General features: G+C 45.5%; 1 long non-coding RNA gene across 1 annotated transcript in view; it reads right to left on the minus strand.

The window, feature by feature from the left end:
* Positions 1–21,696, minus strand: part of LOC109497596 — a 379,881-nt gene that overhangs the window by 196,168 nt on the left and 162,017 nt on the right. Inside the window, exon 5 of the long non-coding RNA XR_006594206.1 lies at positions 20,028–20,288. This is a non-coding gene — a long non-coding RNA (uncharacterized LOC109497596). The remainder of the gene's footprint in view (positions 1–20,027; positions 20,289–21,696) is intronic.

Genomic DNA, 21,696 nt, shown 5'->3' on the forward strand with positions numbered 1-21,696 from the left:
CCCTAAAACCATGTGACTGGAGCGAAGAAGACACAGATCAGGAAAAGAAGGAAAGGGAGGGGGTGCTATTTCCAGGAGAAGGGTAAAGAGATGCCGAACAGACAAAAACACAGACATGCCCCTCACCTTCCAGTGGTGAACGAGTAGATTCAAGCACCTCCCACAGGTGCCACAGTCACTCTTTGTTTTATTTCATTTCATTTCATTTCATTTCATTTCATTTCATTTCATTTCACAGAGCAAGTTGGGGAGAAGGTCAGGGGGAGGGGGGAGAGAGAGAGAGAGAGAGAGAGAGAGAGAGAGAGAGAGAATCCCAAACACATCAGCGTGAAGCCTGATGCAGAGCTTGAGCCCATGAGCCTGGCTCATGACCTGAGCCAAAATCAAAAGTTGGACACTCAACCAACTAAGCCACCCAGGCACCCCAGGAGCTCACCACTATTTTAAATAAATACAAGAATGTGAACAAATTCACAAGTATGAGTCTTGCTTTATGCCACAGGTTACATTTGCATTTGAACTTCCAAATAATTTTTTTAAGATCTAATTTACATAAAATAAAATGTGTTAGGTTCAGTGAATTTTGATAAACTGTACATCAACATAACCACCATCAAATCCAAGACATAGAACATTTCCATCTCTATGAAAAGTGCCCCATTACCTAGTTGCAGTCAATCGAACAATCCCACACTCCCTGACCCAGCTCCAGGCAAACGTTGATTTGTTTTAATTTGTCATTATAGATAAGATTGGTCATTTCTAGAACCTCGGGTGTATGAAATCATACAGGATGTACTCCTTTGTGTCTGCTTCCACTCAGCAAAATATTTTTGAAATTCACATGTGTTATGTGTATTAGTAATTCAATCCTTTGTATTGCTGAATAATAGTCTGCTATATGGATATACCACAATTTGTTAGCCATTTATCAGTTGATGGGCATCTGGGTTGTTTCCACAAAGAGGTGTTTCCAGTAAAGCTGCCATGAATAGGGGCACCTGGGTGGCTCAGTCGGTTGAGCATCTGACTTCTGCTCAGGTCATGATCTCACAGTCTGTGAGTTCGAGCCCCGCGTCGGGCTCTGTGCTGACAGCTCAGAGCCTGGAGCCTGTTTCAGATTCTGTGTCTCCCTCTCTCTCTGCCCCTCCCCCGCTCATGCTTGCGCTCGCTCTCTCTCTCTCTCTCTCTCTCTCTGTCAAAAATAAATAAACATAAAATTTTTTTTTTCAAAAGCTTCCATAAATATTCGTTTGGGTTGAATTGTGTTTCCCTCAAAAGATATGCTGAAGTCCTCAACCCTGATATCTGTGAATGTAACCTTATTTGAAAATAGGGTCTTTGCAGATGTAATCAAGTTAAAATGAGGTCATTAGGGTGGGCCCTAATCTGATATGGGTGTCTGTATAAGAAAGAAGAGATACAGACACAGAGACACAGAAGGAGAAGGCCACATGATGACAGAGGCAGAGATCAGAATGATGCATTTACAAGCCCCAAATTGCCCGGGGCTTCTGGAAGCACCAGAAGTTGAGAGAAAGCCATGGATCTGATTCTCCCCTAGAGCCTTCAGAGGGAGCATGACTTTGCCGACACCTTGATTTTGGATTTCTAGCCTTTAAAACCATGAGAGAATAAATTCCTGTTGCTTAATGTCACCAAGTTTGTGGTAATTTGTTGCAAAACCCCAGGAAACTAATACACCACTCAAGTACAAGTCTTCATGTGAACACATAACATGTTTTCATTACTCTTGCACAAATACCCAGAAGTGGTATTGCCAGGGTGTATGGTATGTTTAATTTTACAAGAAATGGCCAACGTGTTTTCCAAAGTAGCAGTAAATTTGACCTTCCGGCTGCAACATACAAGAATTACAGCTGCTCTGTATCGTCACGAATACTTGGTATTATCAGTCATCTCAATTTTCCATTATGGTTTTAATTTGCATTCCTTTGATGAGTATTGATGTTCAACCTCTTTTCATGCACTTGTTGGCCATTTGCACATCTTCTTTGTGAAGTGTGTCTTTAAATATTTTGCCCATATTCTTGGGTACAATTTCTTTATCAGATACATGTTTTGCATGTATCTTCTCCCAGTCTGTCACTTGCTGTTCATGATCTTAATGGTATTATTTTGAAAAGCAGTTGTTTTCATTTTGATAAAGTTCATTACATCAAATTTTCGTTTTATTCTGTGGGTTTTGTGCCCTAAGAACTCTTTGTATACCCAATGTCACAATGATTTTATCCTATCTTTTCTCCAAGAATGCTATTATCGTTTTAGACTTACATTTAGGTCTACCATTTATCTTAACTTAATTTTTTGTGTCACGGTAAGTGTCGACATTTACTTTTTTCCTCGTGGATATCTAGTTGTTGAAACAAGTCAGCTTAGTGTCTTTGTCAAAAATCAACTGGCCATCCGCGTGTGTCTGTGTTTCTGGAGTCTGTGCCTGTTTCACGAATCTAAACCTTTATGTCTCTCCTTCCACCAACACCACACTATCCCAAATACTTCAACTTTATAGTTTATCCTAGGATCGGGCTCCACAGGTCCCCTAAATTTGTTATTTTTCCAAATCATATTGAAATTGGTTTATGTCTACCTTTCTTTTTTTAATGTTCATATATTTTTGAGAGAGAGAGAACACTAGCACACTCACAAGTGGGGGAGGGGCAGAGGGAGAGGGAGACAGGATCCGAAGCGGGCTCTGAGCTGACCGCAGCAAGCCTGATGCGAGGCTCGAAATCACGAACTGCGAGATCATGACCTGAGCCGAGGTCCGACGCTGAACCGACTGAGCCACCTGGGTGCCCCTATGCCTATCTTTCAATAAGTAATATATGCACACAAGGGGGTTTCAATGAGAAGTAAGTCTTTCCCCCCTCCCATCTCTAGCTCCTAGGCTGCTGATTCTCCTCCCCCAAAATAGCCACTTTTAGCAATTTCTTATTGTTTTCTTTTGCACAGCCTAGAATTGATTTTTTAAAAATTGAGTCAGACTTTAAATTTACTATTTAAAGGAATGTTAGTTCCAGACCAATCTGAGAGGGAAAAAATAATGCCCTAGATTTATATTCTGTATCAATCCAAATTTCAAGTGTGTGTGCCTCAAGTGAGGCCTGTCAATATTGGAAGGATTCAACCTTTGCTGATGATGCATTTGATTTTATCCACCAAGGAAGGAGGAGCAGGGACATTTGTGTACATCATCTACTCACCCAAATTCTGTTAGAGTCATTTAAATATGCTGCTTATGTTTAGGTGAGTTGCAGTATAATTATATGACACCAAGTAATCAGGGCTTGGTAATACTAACAAATTGATCTTTTAAGGCAGTCTGGAAGCCTAGTTAAGAATCATCTGAGTGTGTGACTCAGAGGTCACCCGTCCCAAAGATCCAGAAACGGCAAAGCTAGAACCGCACAGATAGAATTCGGCTCTACAGACTTTATCATTGTCCTGTGAGTATAAAATCTTACGACAGGAAATGTGGAGGAATGCAGAGACAAACTAAACCCCGCCAGTGTCTTCTAGAAATTCACAGACTAGAAGGGGAGGCAGGCACACATATAAGCGTCCCTGATGCAATGAAAAGTTCTAAAACTGAGGTTCCCAGACGAGACTCTGGAAACATGGAGAAAGCACATTCTGGAAACTAGATGATCATGCTATTTAAACTGTTCCTGAATTCAAAGCACACTGACATTCTCATTTTAGGATGACATCTAAGCAGCATACGGCTCTCCAGACTTGTATTTCATCCTTATAATATTTCATTCTCACTGAGAGGAATTCTTTTAACTCTGAATTAGGTCAGTGGTTCTTCAATAAAAGCATATAAAAAGAGAAGGGGGTATTAGGAACCAAACCAAATCCTAAGCTTGCCTTGTTGATCACATGTAATTACTCTTCTGGGAACACCAAACAAAAGTAATAAAGTTCTTCTGGTAACATAAAAAAATGGATTTAGTGACTTGCTTGCTTTAGAGGGAGAGAGACAAGCAGTAAGAGCTGCCCAGCCCGAGAAAACAGGGAGAAGAGAATTTCTTGCCTCCTCTACAACTTGGCATTTCCTCTGGATTCTCAGGAAACCATGCAGGCTGAACACAAAAAGAACTGTACCTGAGAATTCCTATGTCTGATTCAGAGAAAAGCAAGATATTGGCTGTGGGTAAAGTGTGCAGGTTTGTGGACTTAAATTACCCAGAATGTCTTGTCTGTATGTGTTCCTAACACACAGGGAATGGTATGTGTGTTGTAAAATATTTTCCATTAAAACTTCTTATAACTTAGGGTTTTAATAACTTCGTGGTTTTCCAATAGTCTACGGTATCCTTGGAAACCCTGAGGGAGGACAGCACCCTACATTAAACACGCTATCCTGATGAAATGAGTGAGAAAGCGTTCCATGAGAATGCTACACTTGCTTGTGCGTATTTTGGGGGGCTTCGTTAGTTACTGAATAACGCATTAGCCAACCCACAAGGATCACAAAGGTCAGATCTATGAAGCCAGATTCAGTATTTCATAGATATGCTCATTGACTAATAGAAGACTAATGAAGGCTAAAAGTGGGTCACGTGGCCAAAAGCGGAAGTTCGACATAATCCTTGGGGAAGATTCAGAGTGGACAGTGTTTAAGGAGATTTGAAAGGGCACCCAGTAAAGGTTCCCCCTGTCTAAGCTTTTCTAAGGGCAGCAGTCAAATCTTCTTTCGGCCAGACAATTAGAATTCATGTGTTTAAAATCTGGAAAACCCTGAAGGCACTTCATGTCATTTCCCTTTTGTTGATGAAGCAACTTTTATACAAGACGGACATTGTATTGTATTATTAGTGCATCCTTTGATGGCACTGTAAAGTGCCACAGAACGTTCATATACTTTTCAATCCCTGGGCAACACTTCGGGGACGGATATCACTGTCGACAGCGTGATCTGACACTGAAACCTGAAAACCCCGAGTACTTTGTGACATCAACAGATCAAGCACCATGGTCGTCACGAGCGTGCAGGGGCAGACGGTCAGAAGCTTCCTCTCTGACTGGAGACCGGGTGGGGCTTTTGTTTGCTGAACCCTCTCTCCCCGTGATGAATGGATCTACTTGCATAGGGGAGGGCCCTGTGGTCTCCTGTGTGAGAACAGTCGCTGGCAGACCGGAGAGAACTCTGACCGCTCACAGGAAGGATGCAATTGGAATCACACATCACCCTCCACAGAACCTGGCTGCTGCCTACTGTGAAGATGGGCTCCGAAAGCTCTGGAAACCCTAATCACACTTTTCTTTTAAAACTCGCTTGAGGGGCGCCTGGGTGGCTCAGTCGGTTAAGCGTCCAACTTCAGCTCAGGTCACGATCTCGCGGTCCGTGAGTTCGAGCCCCGCGTCGGGCTCTGGGCTGACTGCTCAGAGCCTGGAGCCTGTTTCGGATTCTGTGTCTCCCTCTCTCTGACCCTCCCCCGTTCATGCTCTGTCTCTCTCTGTCTCAACAATAAATAAACGTTAAAAAAAAGAAAACTCGCTTGAGAGCATGCGCTTAAATGAAGGCATATTCGTGTATTGCTTTTTTTTTTGTTTAAGGCTACCTTTTTTAAGCAATTGTTTGAATTAAGAACAAGAATTCATGTGAAAATTCATGTTCCGGTTTTTATATTTTTTCAGGTACTCATTTATCTGTTTCTAATTGGGGCAGTCACTTAATGTTTTTGGTAGTCCCTACCTGGAGAGTGAAATACTGCTGTTTATAAAAAAAAAAAAAAACTGTACCCCTTTATTTGAAATGGTGATTAAAATGTGCCTCCTGCAGTAAAACTTGTAGAAAGAAAGAAAGAAAGGAGAGGAGAGGAGAGGAGAGGAGAGGAGAGGAGAGGAGAGGAGAGGAGAGGAGAAGAGAGGAGAGGAGAAAGAAAGAGCTAGAGGGAGGGACATGCAACCTTCCTGGTATTCCCACTGTTTGGCACTTATATCTGTATCAGTTAGGAATGCCTTCAGCTACAAATAACAGAAAACCCAATTCACAGTGGTTGAAACAAATAGGGATTTCTTTTTCTAAAATAGCAAAGGGGTCCAAAGACTGGTTGTGTTTAATGATGGTCCAGCTGCTCAATAAAACCTTCAAGGACCTAAGCTCATTCTGTCTTTTCCTCCCACCATCTCTAGTATCTTTCTTATGTTCACTTTGCACCATCATGATTGTCACTGGTCACAAAATGGCTGCAGAAGCTCCAGGCTTCTTATCTGCATATAAGACAGGGAAAAAGAAAAAAAGGTGACACCAGCACAAATGCCCCCTTTATCAGGGAAAGCAATAAAGTTTTTCAAAAGCCAGCAGGACTAACATCTCATTGGCTAGAACTGGGTCGCATTGCCACCCTAGCTGCGTATGTAGCTGGGGAAGTGAGTATGCGGTGCACTCTCTATTGTGGGAGGCAGGAGGGAGTAAGAGGGTTGAGAATGATGAAGTTAGCCAATCAATGGTTTCCGCCACAGTATATAATCAAAGCATTACACTTCATTAGGCTTTAATTTTCACAACGCCGAAAAGCAATGGCAAAGGGCACTGTGATTATAATGAAATCAAAACAAGGAGGAGTTTGTAGATGCCTGAATATATAATAAACTGGACTGATTAGCTCTGTCTTTGGCTTAGTTGGAAATTCAGCCCTTTCTGCCTACAAAGATAACCTGGGGTAAGTCAGAGCCCCCGGGTCCTTGTTTGCTTTGCAGCTGGAAATCAAAAGCCTGAAATAATAGAATAGCCACACAGAAGGGTGAGCTGGCTGTCATCACCACCCCACCCTCTACTTCAAAGCCTCATTTAAAGGTCTGTAAGCCTTTGAAGCCTTTTAGTCCAAAACTGAAGCATCCCCCAGCAGGTCCCTGGTTTTCATGTGTTCAGAGTATGACATATTAGCATGTATTCAGCACTAGGAGAGGATAGTGATCTTTCAGATTTGCAAACTTCTATGGCTGGCAGTTGCGGTGTGCTTCTTGAATGCTGTTGCTGTTGTTGCTGTTGAATCCAGTGTTTTGGGAAATCACTACAAAAGGCACCAAGTGCGATGGGACTCATTTCCCACTATCCTGAACCTCCTGGAATCGTCAATCGAACAATAAATGATCTTTGTAACAGGAACGCTGGGATAAGAAGACGATAGACACAGCTACAGAAGATAAACCATCTGCGTACTTGTGTTCTTTTATAGACGACGAGACCCATGGCTGTTTGGGGAGGCAGGTATCTGTCCGCATCTGGTGAGAGGAATACGCCACAGGGAAGACAGGCTTGGTGGCTCCATAGGAGACCCCAGCCCATAGAATACTAGTAAACCTTGGGGGGGTGGGTACACAGAGAGATGAAGGAGTAGACGGATGGATGAACACACATACAGATAGACAGACACATAAATGGAGAGAGGGGAAGAGGAAGGGAAAGAAGAAGGAAGAGAGGGAAAAGGCAAAACCACAAGAACAAAAGGAAGAAAGAATCTGAACTTATACCATGGTGGGGCAAGAAGATAAAACAAATAGCAAATACAATGATTTGGCTTTAGGAAACCAAAGCTTAAAGATCCTAAAGTAAGTATGTTTTGTTCCTCTTTATTTCCACCCCCTCCAGAGTTAGTAATACAATCTGGATCTAAAGGGATTTTTAATTACTTACCTCGTCTTCTTTAACATCATCCCTGAACCACTGGCTTTCCCTGAGGTTGGCTATCAGTTGCAGAGAAGAGGTGACAAGGTTTACAAAATCCAGTCAGGTTGACATTGGGTTACCACAAGACAAATAGAGCAAGAGGGAAAATGAGAAAAATTAATATTCTAGCTCCCGGTTAAATCTCCTTTTAGCTTAAGTGAGGCCACAATTGTGTAACAATTTACTGCTGTGTAAAAATATTGGTATGTCTGGGAGTGATTCTTTCCAAAGCAAGATTGCTGAGATCCAGATGCACTTGACAATGTCAGGGTGCTATTCACTGGAAGGCTCTAATGACTGTAATAGGAGCGGGGTAATAATTAATAAAGCTGACAGCAGAAATTCCACGAAGACCATAAGACCATAAATACAACTTGCTACATCAGTCTGCCTTGCCAGGAACATTACATTCTGTTTGGTCTTTCATGCACCAGGACCAGAAGTATTAGGATAGCAACTTCGTGATGGTGGAGTGAAAAGAGCACAAACTTAGTATCAGAAAGACCAATGTGGGACCCGGCAGGTCCTATCTGTGACCTTGGGGGAATTCTTGACCTTCCTGTGCCTCAGTCTCTTCTTCTGACAAGTGGAAATAGCACTGTTACCTCAGAGGATAATTTCACTCACTGGAAGGATGGCCAACAAACATATAAAATACCTAGCACACAGCATATCCTCAAAAAAAAAAAAAAAAAAGGCAGCTTTCTTTCCTACCAGTAGGAACACAAGAGGATGCACGTGACCTAGAAAGAACCTGCTTTTCCAGAGGGCTGTCCCAGTGGCGGTTCTGGAGCTGAGTGATACACAAGCCAAGAGTCCCTTTGCTTCGATCAGTTGTCCAGTGGTGACAAGACACTCTCCTCAGGGCTATTGGCCAGAGTTAGAAATTTTAGTATTGCAACTAAGCTCACCAAGAGACCCAAAAGGGGTCTTGATATGGGCCTCATTTAAAAAAAATGTTTTAAATGTTTACTTATTTTTGAGAGAGACAGAGAGAGACAGAACACAAGCAGGGGAGGGGTAGAGACAGGGAGACAGAGAACCCGAAGGAGGCTGTAAGCCATCAGCACAGAGCCCGACGCGGGGCTCAAATTCACGCACTGCAAGATCATGACCTGAACTAAAGTCAGACACCTAACTGACTGAGTCATCCAGGCACCCCTGGGCCTCACTTCCAAAAAATTTTTTTTAAGTTTATTTATTTTGAGAGAGAAAGGAAGGGTGAGAGAGAGCATGAGTCAGGGACGGGCAGGGATAGAGGGGGAGGGAGAATCCCAAGCAGGCTCTGCACGGTCGGCGCAGAACTCAACACGAGGCTTGAACCCATGAACCAGGAGATCATGACTTGAGCCCAAACCAAGAGTCGGGCACTTAACCAACTGAGCCACCCAGGCGCCCCAATACGGGCCTCATTAATACCATACTATGTAAGCCAGGAGTCAGGAAACATTCTGCTGGCCAAACCAATTTTTGTAAATAAAGTTTTATTGGGACAGAGTTGCACTCACTCATGTACACAGTGCCTATGGCTACTTTCATACTACAGTAGCACAGTTGACTAGTTGTGATAGAGACCATAAGGCCCACAGGCCTAAAACATTTACTATCTGGCACTTTACAGAAAAAATTTGCTGAGCCCTACTCTAAACACCAAAACTACAACCGTGTTCATATGTTAGAGATAACATATTTGTGAAGCACTTTTTATAACCCCAGTATTGTGGTAAGCTTGGTGTTATTTACAAATCAAATGAACACCAGTCCCTAAGAAAAGGCTCACGGTCTTATAAGGAGATGAGTAGACAAAGCAAGCAAAGAGTTGTAGCAAATTATAAAGAGCCAGTTACGTAATACAGGCTGCAGAGAGAATTCAAGATACACTGGAGTCTTGAGAACACATCGCAAGAGGATAGAAGCAGCCTGTATGGATATGAAGCAAAGAAGTTTTCCCAGCAGCAGTGGAGGAGGAGGAGGAGGAAGAGGAGGAGGAGAGTCATAAAAGCAAGAAGGTGTATGGTGACTGGTAAAGAAATGAGGCTTACTGCAGGACAGCTGGCCGGGAGGTAGGGGGAGTGGTAAAATGAAGGGGTGCAATCTGACTGTAGGCGCAGCTGGGAAAAGTTGGGTCTAAGAGGTTGGACTTGACTCTAAGCAAGAGAGAGCCATGGTGGCTCCCTGTGTGCACATCAACTACATGGTGAAAGTCATCTTGGGAGGAGAGAAATTGGAGATCAGAACTCCGATCGAGCTTTTAGCTAGACTTCAAGCATGAGATGATGACACAGTTCCTCGGGTAGAAGCAGAATAGGGACAGATCTGAGAGACTTTGCAAAGCAAAGCTTGGTGACCGGTCGATGTGACATGTGAAGAGTCAAAGATTCCGGAATTTCCTGCTGGGAAGTCTGGTGGAATGGTGGGTACCGCCAACAGAAAGGGAGACCCAATGTACAAGGAAACATTTCTGCACCTTTTAAATAGATTCAATATTATGGAATTTCAAATTGCCAAAACCTCTCTTGGAAGATTCATCTGTTGTACACAACCTCACATCTCTGATTCGTGAAACTTGCAAGATTTGAGGCTGAAGCACATCACATGTTCCATTCATTCATTCCTTCAGCAAATGTTACCTCAGCACTTGGCTAGCAGCTGATTACCGAGGTAGGTCTGGGGATATCAAGGTGAATGACATGTGACCCTGCTTTTAAGGTATACAATAAATTTGGTAACAAGGTCTTTACTAATAGTGGAAACACACATGAAAAACTAATCCTAGCTCAGCTGAGGGGGATAACAATTAAATCTAAAAGGACTGCATGCTACAGAAGGGGGGGGGGGGTGATCAAGCAACCAATGATCACGAAGCAATTTGAATTATAAATATCAAGGATGCAGGATGGGGCACCTGGGTGGTGGCTGACTTCGGCTCATGTCATGATCCCATGGTGTGTGGGTTTAAGCCCCATGTTGGGCTGTGTGCTGACAGCTCAGAACCTGGAGCCTGCTTCGGATTCTGTGCCTCCCAAGCTCTCTGCCCCTCCCCCACTCACATTCTGTCTCTCTCTCTCAAAAATACACAAAGCATTAAAAATTAAAAAAAAAAAAAGAATGCAGGAGAATGGGAACAAATTTCTCAATCTTGAAAGTATGGAAACAGGAAACCTCCTGAGCAAAGAGAATATTACTCAGGTGAGAATGGATAAAGGATGAGGATCAAAAAAAAATGACACATGAAAGGCAAGTGGTCATCAAGAAGATGAAACCAAATCCCAATGACCGTAAATTGCTTCTATCTGTATATTCGTTTAGCACCTTCATCCTTCACTTCAAGGAAGGGACTTTCTCTGGAACACTACAAATCTTTAATTATAGGAAGTAAATTCACTTTACAATAATCAGCTTTAGACAAATGAAGTGCATTTTTTCCACCGAGAAGAGATATGTAGGCAGAGTGTTTCACTGTTGGATAATGCAGCTTACATAGTTCCCTACAAGACACTTAGAAGGCATCTTAGAAACTTGCACATGTAGGTATTTTTTAGTGTCTCATCGATACAGTGAGCAGTACTACTCTTTAATGGGTAGGGACCAGAAATGCTGGACGTCCCTTACAGTGTAGTAGGTCCCACACCATGGAGGACTGCTACAGTCTGCAATGGACATTCATGTAAGTAAAAAACCCATGTATAATTAACTGAGCCTAGTTCCTAACTCCATTTTAATATAAACACTTTTTTTGGCTCAATTTTGGTACATACTGAATTTCCCAAGAATGTAAGTACATCGAAAGTAAAAAAAAAAAAAAAAAAAAAAGTGTTGCTTTGCATTTTATGTGGAACGTTATCAAGCATCATCTGCCCTTTTGGGACATTCATTTAGAAAATTATGTCTCCAGGGGCACCAGGGTGGCTCAGTCGATTAAGCATCTGACTCTTGATTTCAGCTCAGGTCATGATCTTGCAGCTTCGTGAGTTCAAGCCCCACATCGGGCTCCATGTAGGTAGAGCGGAGCCTGCTTGGGATTCTCTCTCTCCTTCTCTCTCTCTCTCTGCCCCTTCTCCACTCATGCTGTCTCTGTCTCTCTCAAAATTAGTAAATAAAACTTAAAAAAAAAATTTAAAGAAAATCATGTCACCAACAGCATTGCCACTTGTGGTATTGGGCATTGTGTTAGTCACCTTGACAAAAACATCTCTATCAGTCTGCGTTTTCAGCCAGCCCCCTCACAGTTAACTCTACTTGAATATTTTTATTTAGCTTTTATTCCCGAATGAGAAATTTCAAGAAAAAGTATAAGCACAACTTGGTCTTAACTGAAAGCCAGATTTACCTGTTACAAGCCAAGTGCAAGAATCTGACCACTTCATTATGTCTTTTAGTGTCATTGTACATGAACTTGTATTATAAATTATCTGCCATTCATTTCTTACTACTAGGTTTACACCATGTTGATTTTTTGACATTTTATATATATATGGATGTGCCTGTGTTAAATTACCTATGAATTTTATTTTCTCATGAAAACCTTGAGGCCCAAAGAGGTGATAGGGTTCCCCCCAAGTCAACTAGCTATTTAGCAGCAAAATCAGAGAGAAGATCCTTTTACCAAGCTCCTCCCATAAACCAGGCTCTGTACTAGTCACTTTCAATACTTTTCAATCATTTGTTCCAGAAATGCATTCTTAATGTCCACCAATGCTTAACATTGTGCAGGGGCCAACGTTGCCAACCTTCCTGCTAGGGCAGGTGACCAGAAAAGTCCATGACCATAAATGCGTGAGTAGATGAAATGGTAATGGCTCAGAAAGAAAGGATTTAACTCAGCCTGCTTGAAAAAACTCCTCCAAGAGGAGGTAACACCGGAGCCGAATCTTGAACAGTGTTTGGGAGTCAGCCAGGTACACACAAGTGCAAAAGTGTTTCGGGCAGAGAGAACCCTAGAGGAGAGTCGCAGAGAGCTTGATGCTCCCATGGAACAAGGAGGGCTTCTGTCTGGTGTCAGCCTAGAGCGAGAACACGGCAGAGGCGAGGGCTGGAGTTAGAGAGAATGGAGGGACATGGCTCGTGGTGAGCACGTCTTCCCAGCTCAAGGAAATTGAATTTACCCTTGAAGTTCATGAAAGGAATGATGGACTTTTAAGATGTGTGACACCAGGAAATTCACTCTGACGGTAGTATAGATTTTACAGTGGAATGTAGTGCAGTAACCCAGGCAAGAAATGCTGAGGAGCTGGATTAAGAGTGGTCTTGGGTGGAGAGGATGAGACAGAATACGAGGAGGCAGGGGGATCAGAGTCGGCAGGGTTTGGTGACTGATGGAACTTTCCAGACTGAGGGAGAAGGAAGACTTGCGAAGGCTCCGGGAGGCCAGGTGAAACCCTTCACTGAAATGAAATGTAGGAGGAAGGGGATAGTTCGGTCTGGGGGAGAAGGGAGAGGAAGACCGAGTTCAGCCTGGGACATGCTGGTACAAAGTGTGGACGGGCACTGAGGTCTGAAACTCAGGAGACAGGTCTGCACTGGCAGTACTAGAGATACTAATCTGGGAGGCAACAGCAAATATATCACCTCATGTAACCTCCCCTCCCCCCCCCCCAACTACTTTAGGAGGCAGTGGTTTCAGCCTCGTTTGACAGACCAGAAAACCAGTATGCTCAGTCATGTAGTTGGAGAGCTAAGATTTGCCCCACGGTCTGTCTGACTCCAAAGGCCATCCTGGCTCCTGCACGCCATGTTGTCTTCCAAAGCAGGAATCTCGTGACTCCCAGTTAGGCCTTTTTTCTATTGCTCCAACCTGTTCTTCTCTGTACATAAGACGCTCAATAAAATCTATCAGAATGGTTGCACGAAGACGCACATCTTTCCAGAAATCACTAGACGTGACTTCCAGATTTCCTGAGAAATTTGGTTTCGGAAACAAGGTGAGAAGTATGGCACCAAGACAAGGGGATGGACAGTGGCCTTCCCAAGGCCACTCTGGAGCCCACAGAGAAGAATCTGTTACCACAGTCTCTGAGTGCACATTACTAAGCCACAGCTCTAGACAGAAAGTGGCCAAGGAGGATCCCAGAACTCTCACTTGAGGCCTCCAGGATTCAGAGACTACCCTCATTGATTAAAAACAAAAACAGGGGTGCCTGGGTAGCTCCGTCAGTTAAGTGTCAGACTCTTGGTTTCAGCTCAGTTCATGATCTCACAGTTCGTGAGTTTCAGCTCTGCATCGGGCTCTGTGCTGACAGTATGGAGACTACTGGGGATTCTTTCTTTCTCTCTCTCTCTCTCTCTCTCTCTCTCTCTCTGCCCCTCCCCCACTTGTGCTCTCACTCTCTCAAAAATAAATAAAAATAAACTTAAAAATGTCTAATGGGTCAAATCCACTTTAGAAAATAAACTGCTACATTTATTTGATATCTAAGTAGATGCGTTTCAAAGATACCAAAGAGTGACATGACTTGATCTTCTGAGTTTCGCATCAGGGAAAGAAGGAAGCAGAAGGGTAAGTAGGGAGTCATGGTGAGAACCCCCTTGACGTCACAGACGGGCTTGATGAGAACAAGGAAACAGGCTGCCGGCAGGCCTCTGCTCTCTGGTCACAGCACATGGCTCTCCCAGGTGCTGGGCACAGTGTCAGGCTGGCTCTTCTAACAGCCCTCACCTCAAGGCAACGCAAGATTGATGGCAACGGAAGATCCTAATGCCTCTCCCATGCAAAGTGAGGGAGTTTCCATGTGATTAAAAACATCTTCCTCTCATCGTGAGATAGCAATCAGCATCTTGAGCTAAAATTTTGGCTGTCCCCTCTCACCTCAATCCACCTACGTTGTATATTCACAAAGTGCTCATGTAAGAATTCTCCTCCCGGGTCCATCCAATCTGGGTTTCAACCAACCATAAGCATCTCAGAGGCCACAAGACTTACATCCTGAATGAACGCTCAGCAGACTCACCACGCCAGCCAGAGCTGCTAGAGAAGTTGTCGCCAACCGCTTTGTGCTGACTCTCAGGCGGCCAGGCCCTTCCAAGGACTGACCAAATGGCCTAGACTGCAAGGCACTGCTCTGTCTGGACAGGCTAGTCATCTGATGAAAGCCAAAGAATGTGGTGGCTGTAGCTGTCACCTGGCACCGTGGTCATCATCATGTTCCCACGTTCTTTGGATCTGGATGTGCAAAGACACTGGACAAGGCACAGCTGCTTTTGCTGTTCGTAGAGGCCATGGTCCATGGTCCAGCACCTGCCCCGTGGTTCAAGATCTTCTAGACACTGACATAGCTGGTAAGCGAAAGCCAAGTATGCATGGATGGTTTAAAAGTTCTCCTCGTAGATACAGACAACAAACTGAGAGTTGATGGGAGGTGTGGGGAGGGGTGGGGAAAACGGGTGATGGGCATTGAGGAGGGCACTTGTTGGGACGAGCACCGGCTGTTGTATGGAAGCGACGAACCACGGGAATCTACCCCCAAAACCAAGAGCACGCTGTACACACTGCATGTCAGCCAACTTGACAATAAATTATGCATATACAAATTTTTTTAAATAAAAGACAAAAAAGAAGAAATAGTCAACTGAGGACAAAACTCATTTAAAAAAATAATAAAGCTCTCTCCTTCCTCCCCACCTTAATCTATACCAGGTATTATCACAGTCCCCTCCAGGGTCCTTCCTTACAACAGCCATCACCCACCCACTGGTCTAAAAGACAGAGGTGTGGCCCAGACATGCCTGCAGGTGCAAGGCCGGCAGTCTGGAGGGATTAAACCAGGATATGGGATACAGACAAAGAGCTCTGTGCTGGGGAAATCTGTGTGCTGGTTCCAGCTGGGCCCTGTATCCACCCCTTCGCAGACATGGTAAACTAGAACCTGCCGTCCTCAGCCATACAATCGGGACATTACTAGTTGCCCTACCTGTCCTGCTAACCTCTCATGAATGACGTGAGGCTAAAACGAAAGTAGGGATGTGAATATAGATTAACAAAGCCAAAACATAACACACGGTATTTATCACTGAGTGCTGACAAGGCCTCTGTACCATGTATCACGCCAAAACAGAATTAAGATTTTTTAGACACCTAGTTTTGACCCATCTGGGCATCAGAATCTTGATATTGCAAAGAAGTCTGTAACTGAAAACTTTATGCACTTGACAAGAAGACGCAGAAGGGGTGTCTGGCTTATGCTCTATAATGACAATGGTTTGGTATTTTATTAGATATTCTTAGACAACGGAACTCAATCCTAAATTTTCTCTCCCTAAGAAACTATTGAAAACCCTTACACAGTATAACCAAGATATAGTTCTCACCTGGACCGTTTCTTACTTCTCTACACCCTGAGAAGTCTCTGCTCTAAGACACCTGCTTCTTTGAATAATAACAGAAAGATCTTACTTTGTGCAATTGTCCAAAGTCAAGTCCCTAAGAACCAAGTCGGTATCTACTGATAATGAGCTCTGCTTCCCTCCGATGTGCTCAGCAGAAGGGGAGCTGAGTCTGACCAAGGAATAGCCACACGGCCCTCTGCATTCTGCCCCTCCCATCATTACTTCCTTCCACAAACACTCACGCAGTGCCCACAATATGCCAAGTGTTGCTTGGCCATAAAATGGGGTGTAAAAAACCACATGAGGTCCTTCCTTTCTAGGAGTTTATCCTCCATACTTGGGCTTGCTAAAGAGAAAGGGTTCGTCCTATGCGGGCTAGGGCTGTGGGCTCTGCCATAAACACCTCCCAGAAAGCTGACCGCCTGAATAACAATGAATAACAATGGTGACATCCCCCAGAAGTGGCAATAAGGGGAGTAGCTCAGGGTGTTCCTGCTTCATCATTTTAGCGGATGCCCCTTCCAGAGGCTTCTTATGCCTAACTCCATGGTAAGCCTCCTAATTATACCAGCAGCCCCCTTGCAGCACTTACTATGTGCCAGGCTATGTGCTAAGAACTTTGCATTTAATCTGCTTAACAACTCTTATCATCTGCTTCGTACAAATGAGGAAGATTAAGTAACAAAGCCAAGCTCACCAGCGGCAAGGCAAGCGATGGAACTAACACTCAACCCTAAACTGACTCCAAAGACTACCCGCAGATCGCAGAAGTTGAGTGCGGCACCTATCGTGTTTATAGCAATAAGATTTTTTTGCTTTTTTGGTCCCTCTCGGGCTGGGAATAGAATTGATTGCCTTCCGAGAAAATCCAGTCTGGTCTCTGTGATGTGGAAAAATAGTCAAGTGTCATATGAGCCGTTTGGGACCCGAGAGGGTAAAATTAACAAGCATGACAGCAGCATTCTGTTTTAAATGTCAGCAACGTTCTAGGTGCTGAGAGAGACCCTAATTATTGTCAGGACAAGAAGGCTTTCCTCACTCCGTCAAGGCTCTCTGAGCAGTCTGCAGGCACTGGGGGATTCCTGCCGTTTCAGTGGAGCGAATGGACTGGTGAATGTAGTGACATCCCCTTTAAGTTGTCGCTCTGACTCAGACAGAAACCACCCCCCAGTTCAGTCCCCTCTTGGTTCCCTGACATTCAAGCCAGGGCAAAGGGTTCTGTGCCTCATGCCATCTCCCAGGAGAGGCCCTGTTGCTTTGAACCCATTAAAAGATAAACTGAGGTTGGGGCGCCTGGGTGGCTCAGCCAGTTAAGCGTCTGACTTTGGCCCAGGACATGATCTCGTGGTTCATGAGTTCGAGCCCCGAGTCAGGTTCTGTGCTGACAGCTCAGCGCCTGGGGCCTGCTTCGGATTCTGTGTTTCCCTCTCTCTCTGCCTCTCCCCCACTTGCACTCCGTGTCTCTCTCTCTCTCAAAGATAAAATAAACATTAAAAAAAATTTAAAGATAAACTGAGGCATATTTAAAAACTGTAAGTTTATTTGAGCAAAATTCTATTCCTATCAGACCGTGCCAAACTGGGAGTGTTTAGGAGCGTTCCACGGGCAGGCACTCGGCTGAGACTTTTCTAGAGAAAAGGTGGAAGCAAAGTAAGGAAATTATTGGCCGGCTATAGCTTAGAGCCTAGCTGGCTGTTTGTGAGTGGTTGTCCTTGATGCGTTGATGTTGTAACCTTGAGGCACTTGCAGGCTTAGGTTTGGGTTTGCTTACAAAGGTGTCCGTGGCATTAGAACCACCTCAGTGTGACGGCCTTCTTGCTGAATTAATTTAAAAACGAAAGACCACCCCAGTCTGCGGTGCCGTTTTCTTAGCAACTGTGCACAGAGCCTCCTGCTCCGAGCAGGGTTCTCCGGTTTCTTGCTTCCTACAACGCAAGCTGGGAGGGGGATCTCAGATTCCTTCATTGGTCCGGAAGAGGTTGGAGAGAAAAGCAGCCTCTTTGTAAAAGGCTCATTTGAAAAGGCACGAAGAGATGGGTTAGAATCTGGGACTGTGCCCAGGTGGAGGTCTCGCCTGGAATTCCTAATACATTCTTTCTGTTATTAAAATAATATAGGGAACTGGGGTGGCTCGGTGCTTCTCTGCATGGAGTCAATTTGGCTCATGCTGTGTGACCATTTTAAATCTGACCTCAAGTGGTGCCAGTTTCAAAATCTTTTCATTCTGGGTATGTTTCCATTCCACACAACAAGCCCGTGGCTGTTCCCTAAACCCTTTCTCCAAGCAGAGAGTAACTCGGTAGACAGAGCCTCCTGCCAGAAGTGATGCAATCGGTTAAGCTACCCACTGTCTTGTTCCCCCGGCCCCACCCTGCTGCCCTGCCCAGGGCCAGCTCTCCGGTCCACTTCTCAGGTCTACCTTCTCACCTCCCAGAGGCACAGACCTCCCTTTGTGGTCTAGGGAAGGTGTTTCCAGGTGACTGGATGCACATGGCATTTTCTCCTTCCAACACGAGGAGAGAAGCCCTGCCTCGCCTCCCCAACTAAGCGGTGAGTCATAAACTCACAGGATGACAAAGCTTGTGGCAAAGATGTAGGGGGGAGGGGCGGGGGTGAGGAAGGGAAGCAAGATGCACCTAGATTTGTCTCTCAATAGCGTGTTTGCAACTTCCCTTGACCTCCGTATTCTCTCAAAACAAAAACAAAAACAAAAAACCATGGGGTAAAATACCAAAAAAACTGCCATGTTTTCCATGAGGCAGCGGGTCCTCCAAGATGTAGGCCGGAGAAAACAAACATGTAACATCCCTTATCTCAATGGCCCTGATCAGGCCATCTTTGTTTCCAAAATGACCTATTCAGGCTTCGAGGCACCTGGAGAGAATCAGCCCTGGGAGCTCCTAGAGACAGCCAGACAATGCAATACAAATATGCCAACCCCGCGACCTGCAAGGAAGCATCAGGAAGCCGAAGAGCACAGCACCACTGCCTTCTGCTACGACCAACCGCTTGGCCATGCCTTCCCCTGGTTCACCGAGGACATCGTACTTTATCTGCGGCTCAGAGCAGATGAAAAAGCAATTGGAAAACACCCACAGAGGAGCAGCCAGTTGTCATGATCTCCGAGAGGAAGGAAATAACATGGTGTTTTATTTTTAAGTAGCCCATGAGATTTCAATGATTGCATTAAAATTTTAATCACAAACTCCTTAAGTTTAGGAAGGGGGAAAAAAACCCCACAAAGGACTCATTGTATAAGAGAGTTTCACCATTTGGAGTTCTTTTATAAATTTGTGTCAGATCACAATTTGCTGTCTGGGAAATGTAAATTAGTTATTAATGAGCCAAAATTCTAACATCAAAGCCTGCGCACCCGCATGCCAGAGAGAAACAAAGAGCCTTCACAGCAATATCGACTGCTCCGTGCGCTGGCCTGAATGCGGCGTTCATTTTGACGCGCTTTGCTGCCTCGTGGAGGAGCTTACTTTTCACAAATGTAGTCGCACGGGTCACCTGGGTCGTTCGCGTCACCTCCACCTGAGCACCGCGTGGCTGTCAGGATTGCAGGCGACACGCGGCACGCGTGTGACGAAGGGGGGCTTTGCACCAAGCGGAGCCGACGCCCCCTTTCTTCCTGGCTCCGTCAGCTGAAGATTTGCAAAAAGCACATTTAACGTCTGCAATACGACCTTGCCCAGGGGCAATGGGGAGCTCAGGTCGGTGGGGGAAGTATCCACACGCAGGCGTCCCCTCTTATCTGAGGGATGGGTGCCAAGCCCCTGAGGGGATGCCTGAAACTGCAGGTCCTGCCGAACCCTACCTGTCCTATGTCCTTTCCCGTGCGTACATACCCGTGAAAAAGGTTCAATTTGTAAATTAGGCGCAGGGGGAGAGATTAACAGTAACAGCCGATAATAAAATGGAACAATTACAACAATAGACTTCAATAAAAGTTATGTGAATGTGGTCTCTCTTTCAGAACATCTTATTGTACTCTACTCACCCTTCTTGCGGTGATGTGAGATGATTAAATGCCTACGTGATGAGACAATGAGACGGAGGCAGGTGGACGACGGAAGGCGCTGAGACGTGGCGTTAGGCGCTATGGATCATCCGCCAATTTGTCAGGAGGAGGATCGATCACCTGCTTCCCGACCGGGCTTGGCTGCAGGTACCCAAAACCGCAGAAAGCGAACCCCCAGAGGAGGGACCATTGTCGTTTGCCTCATATTCTCAATCTTCTTATTTTGATGGCGATCAGAGTCTAGATAAAACATGCACACACGGAATGAGAAAAGTGGGCAGTTAAACAACTGTTTTTATGCCTGTGGAAACGGCAGTCATGGGAATCTAAGAGAAGTCCTGCGGGCCTATGCGAATATTCATTGACTCATTCTTCCAGCTCCTGCTGATGCTCCCGGGGTGCCACGGTACCAGGGTGAGCAAAGAGCCCTGCCTGCTCTGAGCTCCCTGCCTGGGGCAGGGGCGGGGAATAAGTAATCGCTCAAATCCCTCTACAGACAACTGGGGGCTGAGGGGGAGCCCCCAAACAAGGTTCCTGGCCTGGTGAAGGGGCTGGGAAGGGCTTCCATGAGAAAGTGACATTTAGGCTGAGAACTGATGGAAGGGGGAGGGTCAGCCAGGCACAGAGAAGACGGGCAAGAGGTCAAGGTGGGCGGCATCCACCAAGACGCCAGAGTTGAGAGCAGAGACAGTATCACCCTGCCTGCCTCCCTGGCCAAGATTCCTCCTCTCCCCAGAGAGGGGGGCCCCCTGACCTCCACCTGCAGCCTCGGCCTGGGTCTGGCTCCCTGGCTTTGTGGAGCCAGGATATGCGGAGAGCGGCCTAAGTTCCAGAGTTCGGGTGACTCAACATCAAATCACACTTGCTGCTATGCTCTTCACTTATTGCGAGTCACATGTGTGATGGCCGCTCCTAGACCCCAGGTCTGGCGAGAAGGTCCCTCCGTGAGCCGTGGTCCTGCGGGCCGCCCTCCTGCTCATGGCTGATAGCTACCTGGCTGCATTTCGTCCTGTTGCCCCGCTCCAAGCCTCCCTGCTGTCGGGTTTTCACCTGTCCTCTTTTTGACCTCCGCCCTGCTTACGGCCACTCCTGACGGGCCCCCGGCCTCAAAGGGCTCTGATGGACTCCCAGGACCGTCATTTCCCAGGACAGTGTCCCCACGTAAGCTAGCTCTCCTCCCACACCAACCACTCCAGTGGGCAGGTCATATTTCTAGGTACTGGTCACTCCCGGCGTGGCCTAAAACTCCCCTCCCGACGCGATGCGTCGGTTCTCTGAAGGAGAGATTTGAAAGGTGGGGAAGTGAAGGAGAGCCAGAGAGAAGAACAAAGGACAGGTGATCAGTGTAGAAAGAACCGGAGAAGTCTCAGAGGCTGGGAGAGAGGCCCGGGCTTCAGTGACGTAGCCATGCAGGCAGACTTGAAGACCTCTGACCCAACAGGATCTGGGTGCCTGCTTCACGCTTTGTCTCTCACTCCCCCATCCCTACCCCAGAAGTCCTCACCCAGAACTCCACACTCCAGCCCTGTGGAATGTTTTCACATCCTCCAACAGATTAGTTGGAAGACCTTCCAAACTCCTACTTTCCGTGTCTGGAATTCATAAGTGCTCCCCCTTACCTAGTTAATCCATCTGTTGGCCCTCAGGC

This window comes from Felis catus, chromosome A1 (genome assembly GCF_018350175.1).
Source record: "Felis catus isolate Fca126 chromosome A1, F.catus_Fca126_mat1.0, whole genome shotgun sequence".
Taxonomy (NCBI): domain Eukaryota; kingdom Metazoa; phylum Chordata; class Mammalia; order Carnivora; family Felidae; genus Felis; species Felis catus.